Below are 16,715 nucleotides of genomic sequence, written 5' to 3'. Positions count from 1 at the left end.
GGGGTGCCGGTGCAGCCACCGCCAGCATGGAGCTGATGCCGGAGCTGTACAGTCCGGTGGAGCTGTTTGCACTTTGCCCACTGCTTGCTGCAGCTGCCCAGAGCCCGGGGAGGCTACAAACAGCTGCGCCAGGCTCATCACCTCCATGCCAGGAGCGGGTAAAAGACTGGGGCTGCGCTGCCTCAGGCCCCGCCCCCACCACCCGCTCCGAGGCGCCTGTTTGCGCCGGTGTGGAGCTGGTGCTGGAGCCTGGCACAGCTGTTTGGAGCCTCCTGGCTGCAGCTGCCCTGGCTCTAGCGAGCTGCTACCAGCCGGGATCCTGGGCTGCTCCCAGCAGGCAGCTGGGGCGCTGCAAGCCCTGCTTGGAGCAACCCCGGCTCTGTCGCTGGCAGCAGCTTCCTGGAGCTGGGGCTGGCCATGGCATACCAAGCAAAATGGCCTTGCTTGCCACGCTCGGCACGTGTGCCGGGGTTGCTGACCCCTTGGATAGAGTAATATGTCATGCAAAAAGAAGGGGCTGGATCCTGTGTTTCTCTCCCCTTTGGGATACAAGATAACAATAGTTATTTGTGGGACAAAATAAGGCTCCAAGCTTCTAGTTTGAATGATTCCTCTTCTCATCTTCTTCCCTAACCCTCTGTATAAATACTGATATGCACATGCTTCCCCATACCTCTCACTCATGCCCCACTGCAGACTAATCTGTTTACATTGTATTAGTTACATGCTGTAACCACATATGTTCTTAGTCATCATATAGGTAAAGTAGCTCAAGGTAACATAGGGCCTTGTTATCTGGTAATTTTAGGAGGTTTGTATAGCTCTTAAAAGGTGTTAACATGCAGCCAGTCCAGGAGTTAAGTGGCTTAAGGCACTCATTATTTGGTTTTAAATTACATCACTCCAGGGTAGGAGTACCTCTCCCATTCCATTAAAGTGTGGCCACTCTCCACAGCTATTCCACTCAAGTTAAAGTGCTCCAGCATCCTGACCTCAATCAGGGAAAGCAGGGCCAGGCACAGCACCTCATCCCCGGACACATCAGGCACAGCAAGCTCCAGAGTCCAGAGCAGACAGTGAGATGGTCTGAGCGGGGGGAGGGGGAGCCCTGCTCACCAAGTCTGTAGTGGCAAGTCACAGCTGTGCAGGTCAAGGACAGTCAGACGTGGTTTTTCACCTTAAGGTGTGAGTTCTCCACTGAGCCAAACAACAATAAATCGATTAACATTTGTGCAGCTTGCAGCATAAGGTTTAACAAAGCCCATAATTTAAAGGTTAGAGATGCCTTCAAAAATGAGAATAAAGATTATCAAATATCATTACAAAAGTTTTTATGAACATTTCCCGTTAGTCCTCAATGTTATTTTAAATTTTAACCTCAATGTTATTGTAAATTTTAATTTAAAACACAATCTAATGTATACTATACGTACTAAAAAAATCCTTTGATTTTTTACAGAGAAGGATGGACAATGGGGCATGACACTTGTTAGTAAGCTAAAAGGCTAGCTTCTCTAATGCTTGTACAGCTTTATAACACATCTCTTCCAGTCTTCAACTAATTTTGTTCCAGAATTAAACTAATTTTAAGACAGGAATTCTTAATTAAATGATATGACATACTATCCAATTAGGTACAAAATTCTGTTTTATCAGTACTGTTTTGTGTTCTTTACAAATTCATCAGATTTGTCAGAAACAGAGTCAGGTTTTCTTCAAAAAACACCATTAAAAGTTCTCAAAACAGAGATGCATTATAGCCTCTTGAAACATTCAGTTAAATCATCATCCCATGTAAAACATCCTAAAAAGAACCTTACCATTTAATGTAACCTTTCATTTAATTCATCAGTGAAGAAACAAACTCACTGAGGTCTTTATAATTTTTTTGGAGAGTTCTTAGTAATAATAATTTAAAAACTACCCACTTTTATGGGATTACAATCAAATCAAGATCATTCTTTTCAGTGAAATAGTTAAAATAATACAGAGATAAATCTTAGCATTTTTATTGCAACTGGTAAATTAATACGTAAAATCCATGAGTATCAAATCTATTTATGATAAATATGTGTTTCCCATGTATACCTTCCCAGTTCTTTGGGATTTATGTCCACAACATTTTTAAGGAGGTGGAGAAGTATTATTACCACTATTTTTGCATACATGGAACTGGAGTCTAGACTAGAAAGAACAAGTTATTGACTCAAAATGTTCCAGGAAATCTTTGGCATCTCTAGAAACACAGATATTCTGACTACCAGTTCTGTAACTACAAGTCATTCCTTCCTGCTAGATCAATATACAGGTTTTAAAATGGATATATTGATGACAGCCAACCTTATACTGCAGTAATAGTAATAAAGGGAAGTAGGCTTACAAAAAATAACCTCACTGAGCTACATGCACCTGTGCATTCCTTTTAATACTCACGACACCTGAAAATATCTCCTCCTCCAGTTTGACTGATTGACTTCAAGTACTATTGGCACTGTAAAACTATTCATAATCCTTGTAAACCGTGTCAACTGTGTGGCATATATTTTATTTTTGGAGTGCAGATACATATTGAATTCACTCACTAACATTCAGTACATACTTTTGGAACATTTATTTATTTATTTTACTACCAACATTTTGGAACAGACTCAAAATACTTGCACATTAGCATCTGTCTCTCTGCAAAGTCATTTGTTTGTGTGTCATCAGGAAGTTTACACCATCCTCCTTTTAAATCGTAAGCTTCAGTATTCATGGTTCTGCATGACATAAAGTATGTAGCTTAAGGCATATTGAGTGCCACTTTTACAGATATATGCTTAAGGCAGATCAAGTGCCATTTATATAAATTATATCCAAAAAAAAAAAATGCTAAAAGAATGTTGAGTTGCAAAGCCAAACACTCAAGAAAGAAAATGCCAGATGGCCCATGCAATCTTACTTTGCTCCATTTGTTTGTATGCATTATAATAGTTTTAATTACATGATCGCATATTATTTTTCCACAGGACCCTTGCTTATTCAATGAATGGATATTGGTGCAGGAAATGGGACTTTACAGTATGTATTATTCTTTCAGTTTCTTTCACCCACACCATGTAAATACAAAGTTATCAATTCATTCATGGGCTTTTATATTGTTCTTCACAGGTACAAATGCATTTAACTCTATAACATCTCTGAGATATCACTTGGTAATTATTGTTATTATTTCGCAGACATGGAACTAAGGCACAGAGAAATTAAGTCAGAAATGCCCACTAGTTTAGGGTGGCCAGACCTGCAGTCTGTTTTTAACATTCAAACATGGCTTCAATTAATTTCCAGGAATGTTCAGCGCTTTTGCAAATCTAGTCCCAGATGACTTCTATTGGATATTCAGAAAATTAGCAAAACACAATTTTGGACCCCCTGTGAAAAGTCTGGCTTCACTAACTGTCAAAAAACTAACTGTGAGGGTCCCTAGGCTGTGCTGCTACTTGCCCCAAGGAACAGACTGAGGCTGCCCTAGGGTAGCTCCCCACCCAAGCTCCATTGCCCCCACTCTGGACTGTGCAGTGAGAGAATCTCTGCCAGCCCTAAGTGGCCACCTCTTGAGATTATGGAAGAAATTTTTAGGTCCCCCACTCTGTGGACAGGGTTATCCTTTCCGCAGGCAATCAGTAAGGAGTCAAACAACAACAAGATTTATTACATAAGGTGAAAGTATGATACAGGCAAAACTAACTACAGATTTGGAGACAGAAAAACAGAACAAGAAGAGTTCCTTTCCCTCTCATCTGCTATATTTGAGCCTTCCTAAGTCTTGCCAGCAACATCAGAAATCATGTTTTCTGCTGATTTCTTTCAGCCCTGACCCCAGGGGTCTCTGTGATCCTTCCCAGCCAAAAGCTGACTGTCTAACTCCTTCCAACTAATCCCCCTACCAGCATTCCCAAGTCACCAGAACTCTTGATAAAGTATTCATCTGCCTGAAGCACCTGGCATTCCTTCGTCTGGGTGGGCAATTCTTCCCACATGCCTTTACTATAGAGGAGTTGATTTGATTTCCCTATTACAAGCAAACAATACCTTGGGGTCCAATACATTCTGCCTGTGTCTGGGAGTAACAATTCTTTTTGTTGCCCAAGAGTCACAATAGAAAGAAAGATTCAGCTACTCACTCCCTTTCTTTAACTAAACTGTATCCAAAAGCATAAAGATGTACACCATACAGATGTATAAACCATACATCTATTCAGTAAGTGGATGCTGGATAATACTGGCTGTTCAATGAGACCATACACACACATAATATCAGTACAGTAAAAACAAGAAAACATTCATGACATGCTATAAACCTCCAAAACATAACAGGGTTCAGGGCACTAATACCACAGAAGTCTGTGGTAGAGGCAGGAATAGAATCCAGTTCTTCAGATAAAAACATTAAATTTCCTGGACTACAAGAGCTTCCTCTCTTTGTGCAATAACCTGCCTTATTCACTGCACATTTCAGCTTTTGACAGAAAGAAATAGAAATCCCTTTGTCAAGTTGTTGGAGGAATCACAGCACAGGACACTTTTAATGAGGGATAAGCAAGTAGCTCTGCAGATATTTTTTGGAAACTTCTTATAGGAATGAAAGACTGCAGTGGTAGAAAGCAAGAAGCTACTTATTAAAAAAAAAAAAGACAAGACAGAGGCTGGAATCAGTGGTCAGTTGAAGGCAGGAACTGACATTGTATTAGTGAAGATGGGATAATAGGCAGGACTGAAATGGGCTTTAAAAGGAATGCAAGTAGCTTATAATTGTGGTGATAAGGAAGGAGGAGCCACAGGAGATATGCAGAAAGAGGGACAGCGATGATCTTTACAACAGCACTGTAGATGGTGTGGTCCATCTTTGTATATAACACAACACCTTTTTTTTTCCACATAAAAAGAAACCAGAAGCTAGGGGCTGAGATCTATATTACTCAGTTTTAGAGTGAAGCAAAAATAAGTATAACTTCATTGGAATGTGCATGAATTTACTAGATCATACAATATATACTAAAAAACCCAAAGAACTGGGCAAAAAAGCCACTCAAAATACATTGTTTCTTTAGTCCTGTAGTCATTAGAGGGTGCAGACAGAAGTGAAGCTCCCTGCTATAACAGAAAATACTTTGCTACCTTCCAGCACAGGCAAAAACCCTCAGACCAAACTCCCTCAGCTCCCTTTCCCCCCTCCCATTCTGAAAACAACTCGAGGCTGGAAGGCAGCCCAAACAGAAGTTACAGAAGGCGCTCTGTTTTGAAATGTCTTCATCTCAACCCTCATGCAATGAAGGTTCAGATTTTCACCCCATTGGCTATTTTTGTAGTGGTTTGCAACCATACACTTGTGCTTAGTCATAGCTATGGACCACTTTCTGTGGCCAGATCACGCAAAAATTGTCACTTTTGTCTGTACCCAGAATTAAATGTCCATCTCTTTCAGATTCATAAAACAAAATCAGGACTTCCTGAGCATCTTGAGAGTGCATCTGCTACATCCCTGAAAGTTATTTCCACACCTGAGTTAATGTTCACCTGAGTCAATGATTTAAGCCATAATAAATATAGTGTACAGGGCTGTGAAATAGGAGCTACCTTACTAGGAGCAGCTAGCATACAGAAAAATGATAGAAGAAGGAATAGATTGATTAGTGGAATACAGGTTTCCCTTGATTTATGCGGGTTCTGTGTATGTGAATTTGCTCTTATGTGATGAGCATTTTCAGACCCATAATTTGTTATATGCGAGGTAAATTAACTCTTATGTGATTGGCATAAGCGCCCCCCCACTTCCCCATCCAAGCAGGTAAGTCTGTGGGGGGAAGAGAAAGGGCCATGAGGCCAGGGCCCCACTTACCCCAGCTGCAGCCAGCCCCAGGAGTGGCCGACGAAAGCTGCCTGCAGCTGCTGGGCTGCACTGTGCTTCACCTGTCCCCCTGTGCCTGGGCTCCACCTGTCCCACTCACCCCAGCTCCTGGGATGCACCAAGCCATGGTCAGGCAGCTAGTGTCAGCTGCTCCTGGGACTGCTGCAGTAGGAGCTAAGGTGAGTGCAAACAAGCAGAGCACCGGGTGGCATGGGGTACAGCGCGGCTTGTCTGCATGTACGCTAGCCCCTGCTGCTTCATCACCAGGAGAGAGGTAGTCGATGGAAGTGAATCATCAAGGTGCTCCGTGACCAATGGTGTCCTTGGACCTGTTCTCTTTAATGTCTTTATTAACGACGTGGACACTGGTGTCAGAAGTGGACTGGCCAAGTTTGCTGATGGCACTAAACTTTGGGGTAGAGCTTCCACACCCGAGGATAAGCTGGTGATCCAGGCTGACCTGGAGAGGCTTAGTAAGTGGGTGGATATAAACCTGATGTCATTCAATATGGAAAAATGCAAGGTACTCCATCTTGAGAAAAAATACCCGCAGCACGCTTAAAAGCGTACGCTTGCTAGCACCATAGCTGAAAGGGACTTGGGGGTCATGACTGACCACCAGATGAACATGAGCTACAATGCAATGTCACTGCTGGTAAAGTGAACAAAATTCTGGCTTGCATCCATAGATGCTTCAAGTAAATCTCAGGATGTCATCCTTCTGCTGTACTCGGCCTTGGTGAGGCCGCACCTGGAGTACTGCATCCAATTCTGGGATCCACAATTCAAGAAGGATGTCGAGAAGCTTGAGAGAGTCCAGAGGAGAGCCACAGGCATAATCAGATGGCAAGAGAACAGGCCTCATGATGAGAGGCTGAGAGCCATGGGACTCTTCCACCTGGAAAAGCGCAGGCTCAGGGGTGACCTGGTGGCAGCCTATAAGTATATAAGGGGTGTACATCAGGGCCTGGGGGAATGGCTGTTCACCAGAGTTGCCCAAGGGGTGACAAGGTCCAATGGTCACAAACTCCTGCAATACCATTTTAGGCTGGACATAAGGAAAAACTTCTTTACTGTCCAAGCCCCCAAGGCCTTGAATAGACTCCCTCCAGGAGTGGAGGAAGCAAGTACCTACTCTGGACTCTTTTAAGAAATGTTTGGATGCTGATCTTGCTGTGATCCTTTGGCCCTAGCTGACTGACTTGATGATCTTCCAAGGGCCCTTCCAGCCCTAATGTCTATGAAATCTATGAAGATGACAGGAAAAAGGGAGACAAAAAGCATGAGATGACTACAAGTTTTGTCAGTTTTCTCAAGGAAGGGATTGGTGAGATTTTGTGCGGAGAAAGAGAACTGGAGATGAGGAAAAGAGGAAGGTTTGAGGATGGAATCAGTGATGGAGTAAAGGAAGCTAATATTGCTGGAGTGGGTTTCACTTAAGATAGAATAGAGTTGTTCACATAGTGCTTCTGCTCCATACTTCCCCTCCCCTTATGCTTCCCTTCCACACTTCCCATCCCCTTTCTATTCCCTCTCTACTTATGTTTCTGATGCAGGAGAGGGTGCAGGGGAGAGCAGGTATTACCTGATTCAGGGACAAACCTGGATCTGCTATGAGTCAGGCTGGCTATAGTATTTCACCCACATGAAAACAGACTCTGAAAAAGTGAGTATTAGGACTTGTTAGGGCAGGTCTCAAAATAGAAGAAAGCAGGAAAGCGTGGATAGGGTGGAGAAGAATGAGGCATAATGAGATTATTTCACAGTTACCAGGCCATCCATACCTCCAGATCAGCCCTGAGAATGATTTGCAGTCTCTTTGACTATAAATCTTCTCAGACCTCAAGTCTCCATTTTTCTTGGGATGAGATTGCTCTCAGGCCTGGTCTCGAGCTATAACCAGCACTGCTTTTGCAGACCAATTTAGTCCCTGAAGTTTTTTTCTACTGAAGCTATAACTAGTGGCACCTAATAATGATGCGTCTGCTTCAACACAAATATTCTTATTTTGCTTATTTTGAATAAAGCCATGCAAAAAGTTAAAATAAAAAATGCACAATTCTATCTTCTCCTAAGAGTCTGGGAATCTCCAGCTGACTAGAACAGGGCCACAGAACCTGTGCATATATCTCTACTCATTTATTACATAAGCTGCCCACTAATAGGAGAGGTTACTCCCAAACCACTGCTGCAGGCAGTTAGTAGTCAGTTTACCGTATTCCCTGAAGCACATTATTTCCCTTACACATTCTATACTAAATATATTACCAATATTTATTTGACCCCCAATCACTCTCTCTTATGTTTTGTAGCAGGTAGGTTTATGTGCATGGTGTAAATAAAGAACAAAATTTGCTGTCTTTCAGTTTCATTGGATGTCACTTGTTCTTATATTATTAGAGAACGTAAACAGGATCTAGAATAGAAGAGAGAATTGTAGAATAGAATGTGTACTCTTTAAAAAGAAATAAATAACACATTTTTACATGAAAACTGAACAAGAATGTATAAAGGCATTGCAATGCAGCAGTCAACATAGTTTACTCTTCTGCAGTTTAAGCATAAGCTTTTTGACCTTTTTCTGCAGTGATGCATGCCAATATATACTCACTGCATGTCATTCTATATTAGTACTTTCTATATTTTTAGACAAAAGCTGTGTTCAGAAAGGAATTGCAAATGATAGTACTTTTCAGTAATTTGAGGTAAAATACATTATAGCTAAGTTTGTAGTTATCCCAAACATCAACTTTCATAAATTGAAGAAATTACAAGTTAAACACACAAACACAAGAGTTGAAGACCTAAAAACATCAGTTAGCAACCCCCAAAACCTTAACTTTATATTGCAGAATGGTAGAAGGTTGATTTTCACTATTTGACTACTTCTATTAGAGTGCAGTTGTCATAATTTGCAATTCCATGTCAGAAGTAACACCATGTGGCTTAACTGATTAACAGTTTGCCTTTTTTATATGTGCAATCAGCTGTTAACAGTTATCTGAAGACCAGGATTTATTCACTGAAGAAATTCACACCTAAGTTTGAATAATGAATATATTTGAGAATCACTGAAAAGAAAATTTGGCAAATGTAAAAAAGGGCAAAATTAATGAGTTCTTCATTGGGAGTAATTGCCCAGTTCTGTTATACTATCTCATGAAAAAATACAGAACAAAATAATAACCAAGGCAATAAACTGCACTAGTGTTAAGTACCAACCCACCGATTCTGCTAGTTCTATTGGTGGGGCATTCATAGTACAAAAAGTTAACTAAGTTTGCCCACAGGTAAAACTTTGCTATCAAGCAACTGTGTCATAAATTTTAAGCGATACATGGATTTTTAGGGAAAAGGAATATTTCTTGCTCAGATAAACAGAATGAAATTATACACCCTTATTTGATTCTTGCTTTATACATGTGGCTAGATTCAAATATGGTCTTATGTGGCTGCATAGGGAATTTAGTGGTTTTAAGGTTCATCCTTGTATCCTCCATTGCTTCTCAGGGTTTATCCAGCTTGTATACTGATCTATACTATAAAAGATTTGCCAGCACAGTAATGCAAGCTAGGGAGTATGCCAAGATTCCATCCTTCAGCTGACTTAACTATGCTGCCAAGCAATTGGTACACAACTATTTTGAGAAGAGGGTTTCTGCTGCTTTAGCTTCTGTCATTTGGGGAATGACATAGCTAACTCAGCAGAGAAGCCCTTCTGCTGCCACAAAGAGTTCCAAAAAATTGAGGCTATAAGAAGGGGATCATCTATCTTGGATTTTGTCCTGATTAATAAGGAAGAATGGGTGGAGGATGTGAAGGTGATGGGAAGCTTGGGAGGAAGCAATCACAATATGATACAATCCAAGATCCAGCAATGGGGAAAGTAGAGGTCAGCCAAACTCAGATGCTAGATTTTCAAAAAGGCAGACTTCAACAGACCGAAGGAGTTAATAGGCATGGTGCCCTGGGAAAACAGACTGAAAGATAAAGGTGCCCAAGAGGACAAGAAGTTTCTAAAGGGCAGGCACAGTACTGGAAACCTAAAAAGATTCTGTTCCAACATGATGGAAGCACAAAAAGCATGGTAAGAAACCAATGTGGCTACACAAAGAGCTTCTAGGATGCTTTAAATGCAAAAGGAAAGCAAACAGACAGTAAACACTTGTGCAGGTCACCAAGGAAGCGTACCAGGAAAGAGCAAGAGAGAAAGTCAGAAACCTTTGGATGAGTCTAAATGAATTCAAGTCAGCAGGGCATGATGAACCTTGTCTCAGGGTACTGAAAAAAAACTAGAGGAAAAGATCTCTGAACACTTGCAAATAATATTTGTGAAGTTGTGAGAGACAAGTGAGGTACCAGAGGACTGGAAAAGGGTCAACATTGTGGCCCTCTTTAAAAAAAGGTAAAAAACAAGGACCCAGGGAACTACAGACTGGTTATCCTCACCTCAATACCTGGAAAGTTACTGGAGCATATCCTAAGGAAATCCATTTGCAAGGATCTGGAGGAGGAAAAGCTGGCCACAACCAGCCGGCATGGATTAACTAAAAATAAATTATGCCAATCAAATATGATCTTCATTTTTGACAAAATAACTACATGGGTGGATAAAGGGAAGGCTGTGGATATAGTGTATCTGGACTTCACCCAGGCTTTTGACAAGATATCACATGAGCATCTCGTAAATAAATTGGAGAAATGTCAGTTGGACAAAACTACTGTAAGATGGACAGGCATCTTACATGCAAACAAAGGATAATTATAAATGGATCCAAGTCAGAATGGCAGGAGCTTTCAAGTGGAGTGCCATAGGGATCTGTGCTGGGCCCAGTACTGTTTGACATGTTTATTAATTATCTGGATGTTAGAATACAGATCTTGAGCAAATGTGCAGACAGAACAAAACTGGGAAGGACTGAGAACACACTGGAGGACAGAAGCAGAATTCAGAAGCATCCTGACAGATTGCAAACCTGGGCTGGAGCATCATTATTGACAAAATTAAGGTAGTAGTCTTCAGGAAGACTAATCAAATTGGTGATACTTGACTGGATGGCAGCACTAGGGAGAGGGATCTGGGAGTCTTGGCAGATCATGACTTAATATAAGCCTGCATTGTGATGTAGATACACATAGGGAAAGTGCAGTTTTGGGATAAATCAGTAAAAGTGTTAGGTGCAAGACATAGGAGATGATAGTGCCTTTCTTCTTGGCACTGGGTAAGCTTCACCTAGGGTATTGTATACAGTTTTGCATTCCTCATTTGAAAAAGGTAGTGCAGAAGTTAAATAGGGTCCAGAGATGGGTGACAAAAATGATAAAGGGCTTGTGAGGCAAGTCATACATGGAGAGGCTGAAGGAGGTAGGCATGTTCACCTTGTGAAAAAGGTGCTTAAGAGGGGACATGATAGCAGTCCTCAAATATCCAAAGAGCTGCCATAAAGAAGAAGCTGCAACAAAGCAGGTTTAGATTGGATATCAGGAAAAGATTCTTCACTATTAGAACAGTAAGACAGTGGAACTGACTATCTAGGAAAGTTGTGACATTTTCATCACTGGGGGTGTAAAGAAGTATTTGGATATTCATTGGTTGGGGATGATTTTGGAGTGGTTATGCCTATGTTCTGGTAAGGTTATTTCCTATGCTTCTTGGCTTTGTTGGCTGCCACACTGCCACATGAGAACAAGGTTTTTTTCCCCCTTGTGTTACTACATGCATTAGGGTTTTGTTTTTTTATTTGCTTGTTTTTTGGCTTATTTATTTATTTATTTATTGCCTTCCTCAGAAGCATTGGGTGTTGACTGCAGTGAAGGCTCGGGACTTTGACTGGGGTGTGCCAGTGCTTCTGCTGTGACTGGAACCTGGAGATTTCTGGCCATAGGATCTTGCCCCTATGCTCAGGATCAGACCAATCACCATGTCTGCAAGGGTAAGGAAAGAATTTTATGCCATGGCCAGATTCACATGGTCTGTGGGTGTTTTGCCTTCCTATGTAGCAGGGGGCATGACCCACTTCATTAGTACTTGAGTGTATTTTAACAACCTTTCCAGCAGCAGGATGACTGCTGTGATCCCTTTACTTTACCTGTGGCAAGTTAGGGTGTTATGTTTTGTGTTTGTGTCAGGGTTGACTATGTAGTTTTACTAACAGGTTAGACAATGAATTTGGATAGGATGGTTTGGATAGGGATGATCCTACCTCAGGCAGGAGGTTGGATTGGTTAACCACTGGAGGTCCCTTCTAACACCCCTTTTCTATCATTTCTATGATTTCTAAGAGTTTGATAAATAGACAAGCTGTAAGTCATAGCAGGTTCAATGAAACTGCTAATTCCACGAACTTGTGGAGAAAGAAGTGTTGTATAACAGGTTGGCTCCCCTCATCCCACAACTCTACCCCATCCCAATCATTGCTAGCTGATGGAACCGAAATCCTATCCCAGCAGTGATCACTTGAAACCAAACTCCAGCGAGCTCCTTTCACTGGGTTAAGTAAATATTATCAAACAGTATATTTTTGAACTCTAGATAAACAATTGCTACAATGAAACTTTATTTCAAAAATGTGTTGAAGTGTTCTAGTCAGTGAATTTTCTCATATCAGTCTAGGTGAAAGTAGAATCTAGTACCTTGTGCTATATGCTATGAATATATTTAAGCATGTACTCAGCAAGCGAAGAAAAGGAGGTGTTAAGAGGCACAGAAAAAATCAATCTTAAAATTGCATTAATACAACTCATTTACTACGTCTGGCATGCAGATATTAAAAGCAATATTGGAACATGTAAATAAGTGCCTGAGCCTGCAGTAAGTGGGACTATTTGCCTGAGTAAAGTAAGAAACAGCATAAGGAGTGAAGAATTAACATATTTAACTGAAAAAGAATACAGTATTAAAGGAAGCTAAGGAATCAGCTTAGCTGGGATAATTTAGATACATGTATCTTCTTGAACCCAGTCAACAGTTCATTCCAGAACAATATCATGGACTGACTGTCCAAAGACAGAATGCATAATGGTCAGTTAAACCCTATAATGATGCCAGTCCACTCAGCTGTACTTCTTTTTACTACCTAGCCAGTCTATGTTAGAAATAATCCTACTGCTCAGTTGCTAGTTAAATCCCTTGTGTCATTATCATTTTAACAATTAATTGGTCCTAATTAAACTAAAGCCAAGGATCTCCAGACCTCATAGGCACATTTATTATGGAGGAACACACATTTTTTCCCGCAAAAGAGTCTCTTCCACTTAGTCAGAAATCATATTTTGACTAGGACCAATTGTTGGAAAATAAAGCAGCCCTACTGCACACACTTCCTAGCATACTAGGAATACACTTTTGGTTTATGTGACTAACACAAGACTGAACAATAATTTGTATAACTGAAGTTAACAGGATTCCTTTCTGAATCCATGAGGTGCAAATCAATTCTCACCAGATACAACATGTTTATAGTTGCTTATCCATTGCAGTTCCTAGAGTTCATTCTTTGAGTAACATGGTATTCATTACTAAACCCAATATATGGATCACAGAACTGATTCACAAAGTCCAGTCTTTTGCTTTTCAATAGAACCATGTGAAGTAAATCACCCCCTGCCCCTTTGGAAGGCTGTCCCAAAACATCAACAGTTAGAAACCTTCAAAGTTCATGCTGAACTTAGAAGTTCTTGGGCCAACATTTTCCTTTACCTTCTTAAATAGTTCTATTGCCTCCCTGGTGTTTACCCCACTTTGCATTTCTAGCCAGTAAGTCTGCTCTCAGCTTTCCTTTTAATAAGCTAACTAAACCAAAGTATTTTTTTACTCCCCTCATAATTTTGCTATCCCCATAATAATCTTACAGCACTTGTTGCAATTGAGCTCATTTTCCCTAAGGATGAAACAACACCATTAATGGTGTTGTTCTAGCCATTAATGGTGTTGTTCTAGCCATATCTGAGAATGTCTCTCATGATATATTGTAAGATTACACTTGTCTTTTTCAAACCCGTTTCATGTGGATGGCATGTAGATTGGTCCAGGGAACTTCTAAAAAGCAAGCAGCCCATTCTATCTTCATTTATAGGTCACAGATGCCACTCTACCCCGCTGGCATACATATTCTCCATCTTGTGGGAGCTAGAACTACTTTACTTAAAAGAACCAGCAACTTTCTGATAGGGCTCCATTGATTTTATATGCTTTTTTTTTTTTTATAATCAGAATTGCCAATGGGGGCTAAGTCAAATGCCTTACCACGGCTAAGCATAAGAGCTAGTCATACATTTGACAGCCACACACTTTCCAGTGCATTGAGGAAAGTGAGGTGTTCCACATAGTATGCAAATTTTAATGATTTTTTTTCCACCAAAAATCTAAATACACCATTTGATAAGGTTGAAGTATTTCAAAGTGGACCCCTTCCATTTTATATTTAAAAGGACTTTTTGCTCTGCCATCTATATTATAGTATTATAAATTATAGTACATAAAATAATAAAATAATGCATTTAAAAATGAAAAAGTAAAAATGCAAGATTCCATCTTCTTTGGAACAGTTTTCCTCAAAAATATCAGATTTTTTAATCAATCTATACATCTTGTAAATCTAGTTGAACTAAGAATATACTGGCCATATAGTAAATTTATCACAAACTTGAAATTACAATAAAAAAGATATTGTTTGTTGAATGTAATTTTCCTTCCATACAAAACAATTTTATCAGTATAATTATATTATCATCTTATCATTCTTTACTGATTATGTTCTGTATCAGCCTTTCCAGGATCAATATCAATCTAAAAACCCCATGGTACACCCTTTTAAAATATTGCCACAGCCTTCACTTTTCACTGGTGTTTCCATCCCTTTATTTCCATTATGTTTTCATGTGAACTTGAAGATAAAGCTTCTGATTGATTTACCAGTTGAGCAATCACTTCATTAAATGCTAGTTCTGTGGCAAATAAATCATACCTCATTCATTGAGGAAGGGTACTGTGATACCCAAAGGCTTTCCTATGTCTATCCCAACCATGCAGTTGATCCAAAAAAGAGATCACCCACAAGAATTCTTGCCTCTAGCATGTTTCCTGCACCATCACAGCAACATCACCACAACAGTACTGTTATTTGATATGTATTGTGAAAATTATGTATAGACTTAAATATCAAAGTTGTTTTAGTTGAAGGATATTAGAAGTCAAACCCATCATGTTCCTTTCGTTGTCCCAATTGCAACCATGAGTTAAACTATAACTCTTTAACTCATCTTCAAATGCCAGTCCCCATATACCTTGCCAAAACTATTCTCATTAATGAAAACACTGAGATTGCTAAAATCCAGTTATATTATGGGGCCATAATATTTATCATGCATTAATATTTAGACAACTGTTCAGTAGCTGTAAAGATGTTTATAAATCCTGAAAAATTAATAGGTATGAGTACATAAGTAATAACCATTATCCAAAAAAGTCATGCTAAAATCTTACCTTTTACTTGTCTGTCATTCACTTGTTTAAAACTTTCAGATTCCAACTTGAGAGTAGATGCAATATTAGATGTAGGTAACCAATCACACCACTAACAACAATTATTTTGTTGGGACAAGCTATTTGGTGAGTACCTACAAATAATCAGTATATTCATACATTTAGATTAATGTACAAATGATTTTCATTGCGAAAAAAAGGCTACATTTGTAACATAATCCACAACAAAGAATTTGACCAGGTCTAATATTTACTTTGATTTAATACTGTACTCATTCTTCTTTTACTCTATTTAATCAGTGGTATTACTTTCAAGGACAAAAGCCCTATGGAACTTAGCAAACTACTAACTGAGGCTGGATATAGCAGTATATTATTTTATTCTTTGCGGAGGTTCATCTGCCCTAGTTGGTCTGGCTGTAAGAGCTGTTCTAGTTGCCCTACCAGCAGATCTCTTGCCTGCCTCCTTTTTGCAGGAAACCAGTCTGTGCTAAAAATAAACTCTTAAAATTTTGCTAATCTTACCTGAAACCTATTAGTGGGATCCTCCCCCACTGAATAACTGGCTTCTACAAAGATTTCCTATTACAAACATATTACCCCAATTTCTTAATGTTGAACTTTTTGGATTTTTAGCTTTACATGGGTATTCAGGGGGTCCTGCCTAATCCCATCTCTCTCTCATTTAATAGAAGTTAATTTTGAAAGTTTATCTTTTTATCTCTGGTTTAGTTTCAGGATCTAATTTTAACAGTTCTGTTATTGCTCAGCTTTAAAAAAAAAATCTAATTTCATTATCCTATTGCAAGATTCTCAGCCATTATAAAATACTATTCAAATTATATTGATTCTTTCCATGTTTACCATGAGAGGGAATTAAATCTAATTCCCACTGATCTGAGTTATAATTGATTTATCCTGCTGATTTAATCCAGTAGGTTTCCTTCTGTTTTCTATTTTACAAAACTGGATATGAAGATTTTTGGATCACACTATGTTTCCCTAAGTTAGACAATATCTTTGTAACAGGAAATAGTAACCCTGTTAGCTGCAATCTAAGGGGGAACAGGACTGTTGTAGCCATGAAGGTCTAACAATAACAGCAGCCAGCCCCCAAAAGAAAACAGTCCCCAGGAGGGTGCAGAGCAATAACAAGCCAAAGCTTGTTAGACAAACAGTGGCAGCTGAGCTAAACTGATTATCAAGTAGAGTGGAAACCCCTGTGTGGGCTGGAGAGCCAGATAACAGGAAGGGGTGGAGCTCTGGGGCACGTAAAACCAAGGTATGGGAGCTAGCAGGGTAGTCTGACTCTGCAGGTAGCAGATGTATCAAAGGTCAAGTCTG

The 16,715-nt window shown here is 39.8% G+C and overlaps 1 long non-coding RNA gene across 3 annotated transcripts in view; it reads right to left on the bottom strand.

The window, feature by feature from the left end:
• LOC102386344 overlaps positions 1 to 16,512 on the bottom strand; it is a 23,587-nt gene extending 7,075 nt beyond the window's left edge. Inside the window, exons 1-2 of one of the 3 annotated variants that reach the window (XR_323895.3) lie at positions 15,897 to 16,512; positions 15,372 to 15,505 (exon numbers count right to left, since the gene is read on the bottom strand). This is a non-coding gene — a long non-coding RNA (uncharacterized LOC102386344). Of the gene's footprint in view, positions 1 to 15,371; positions 15,506 to 15,625; positions 15,799 to 15,896 lie in introns of those variants that run through there. The other 2 variants (XR_323894.3, XR_323896.3) reach the window with 2 other exon arrangements.
• Positions 16,513 to 16,715: the final 203 nt, after the last annotated feature.

Source organism: Alligator sinensis, unplaced genomic scaffold, assembly GCF_000455745.1.
Source record: "Alligator sinensis unplaced genomic scaffold, ASM45574v1 scaffold454_1, whole genome shotgun sequence".
NCBI lineage: Eukaryota > Metazoa > Chordata > Crocodylia > Alligatoridae > Alligator > Alligator sinensis.
The sequence above is the reverse complement of the archived record's forward strand: the minus strand, read 5'-3'. Positions and strand labels throughout refer to the sequence as shown.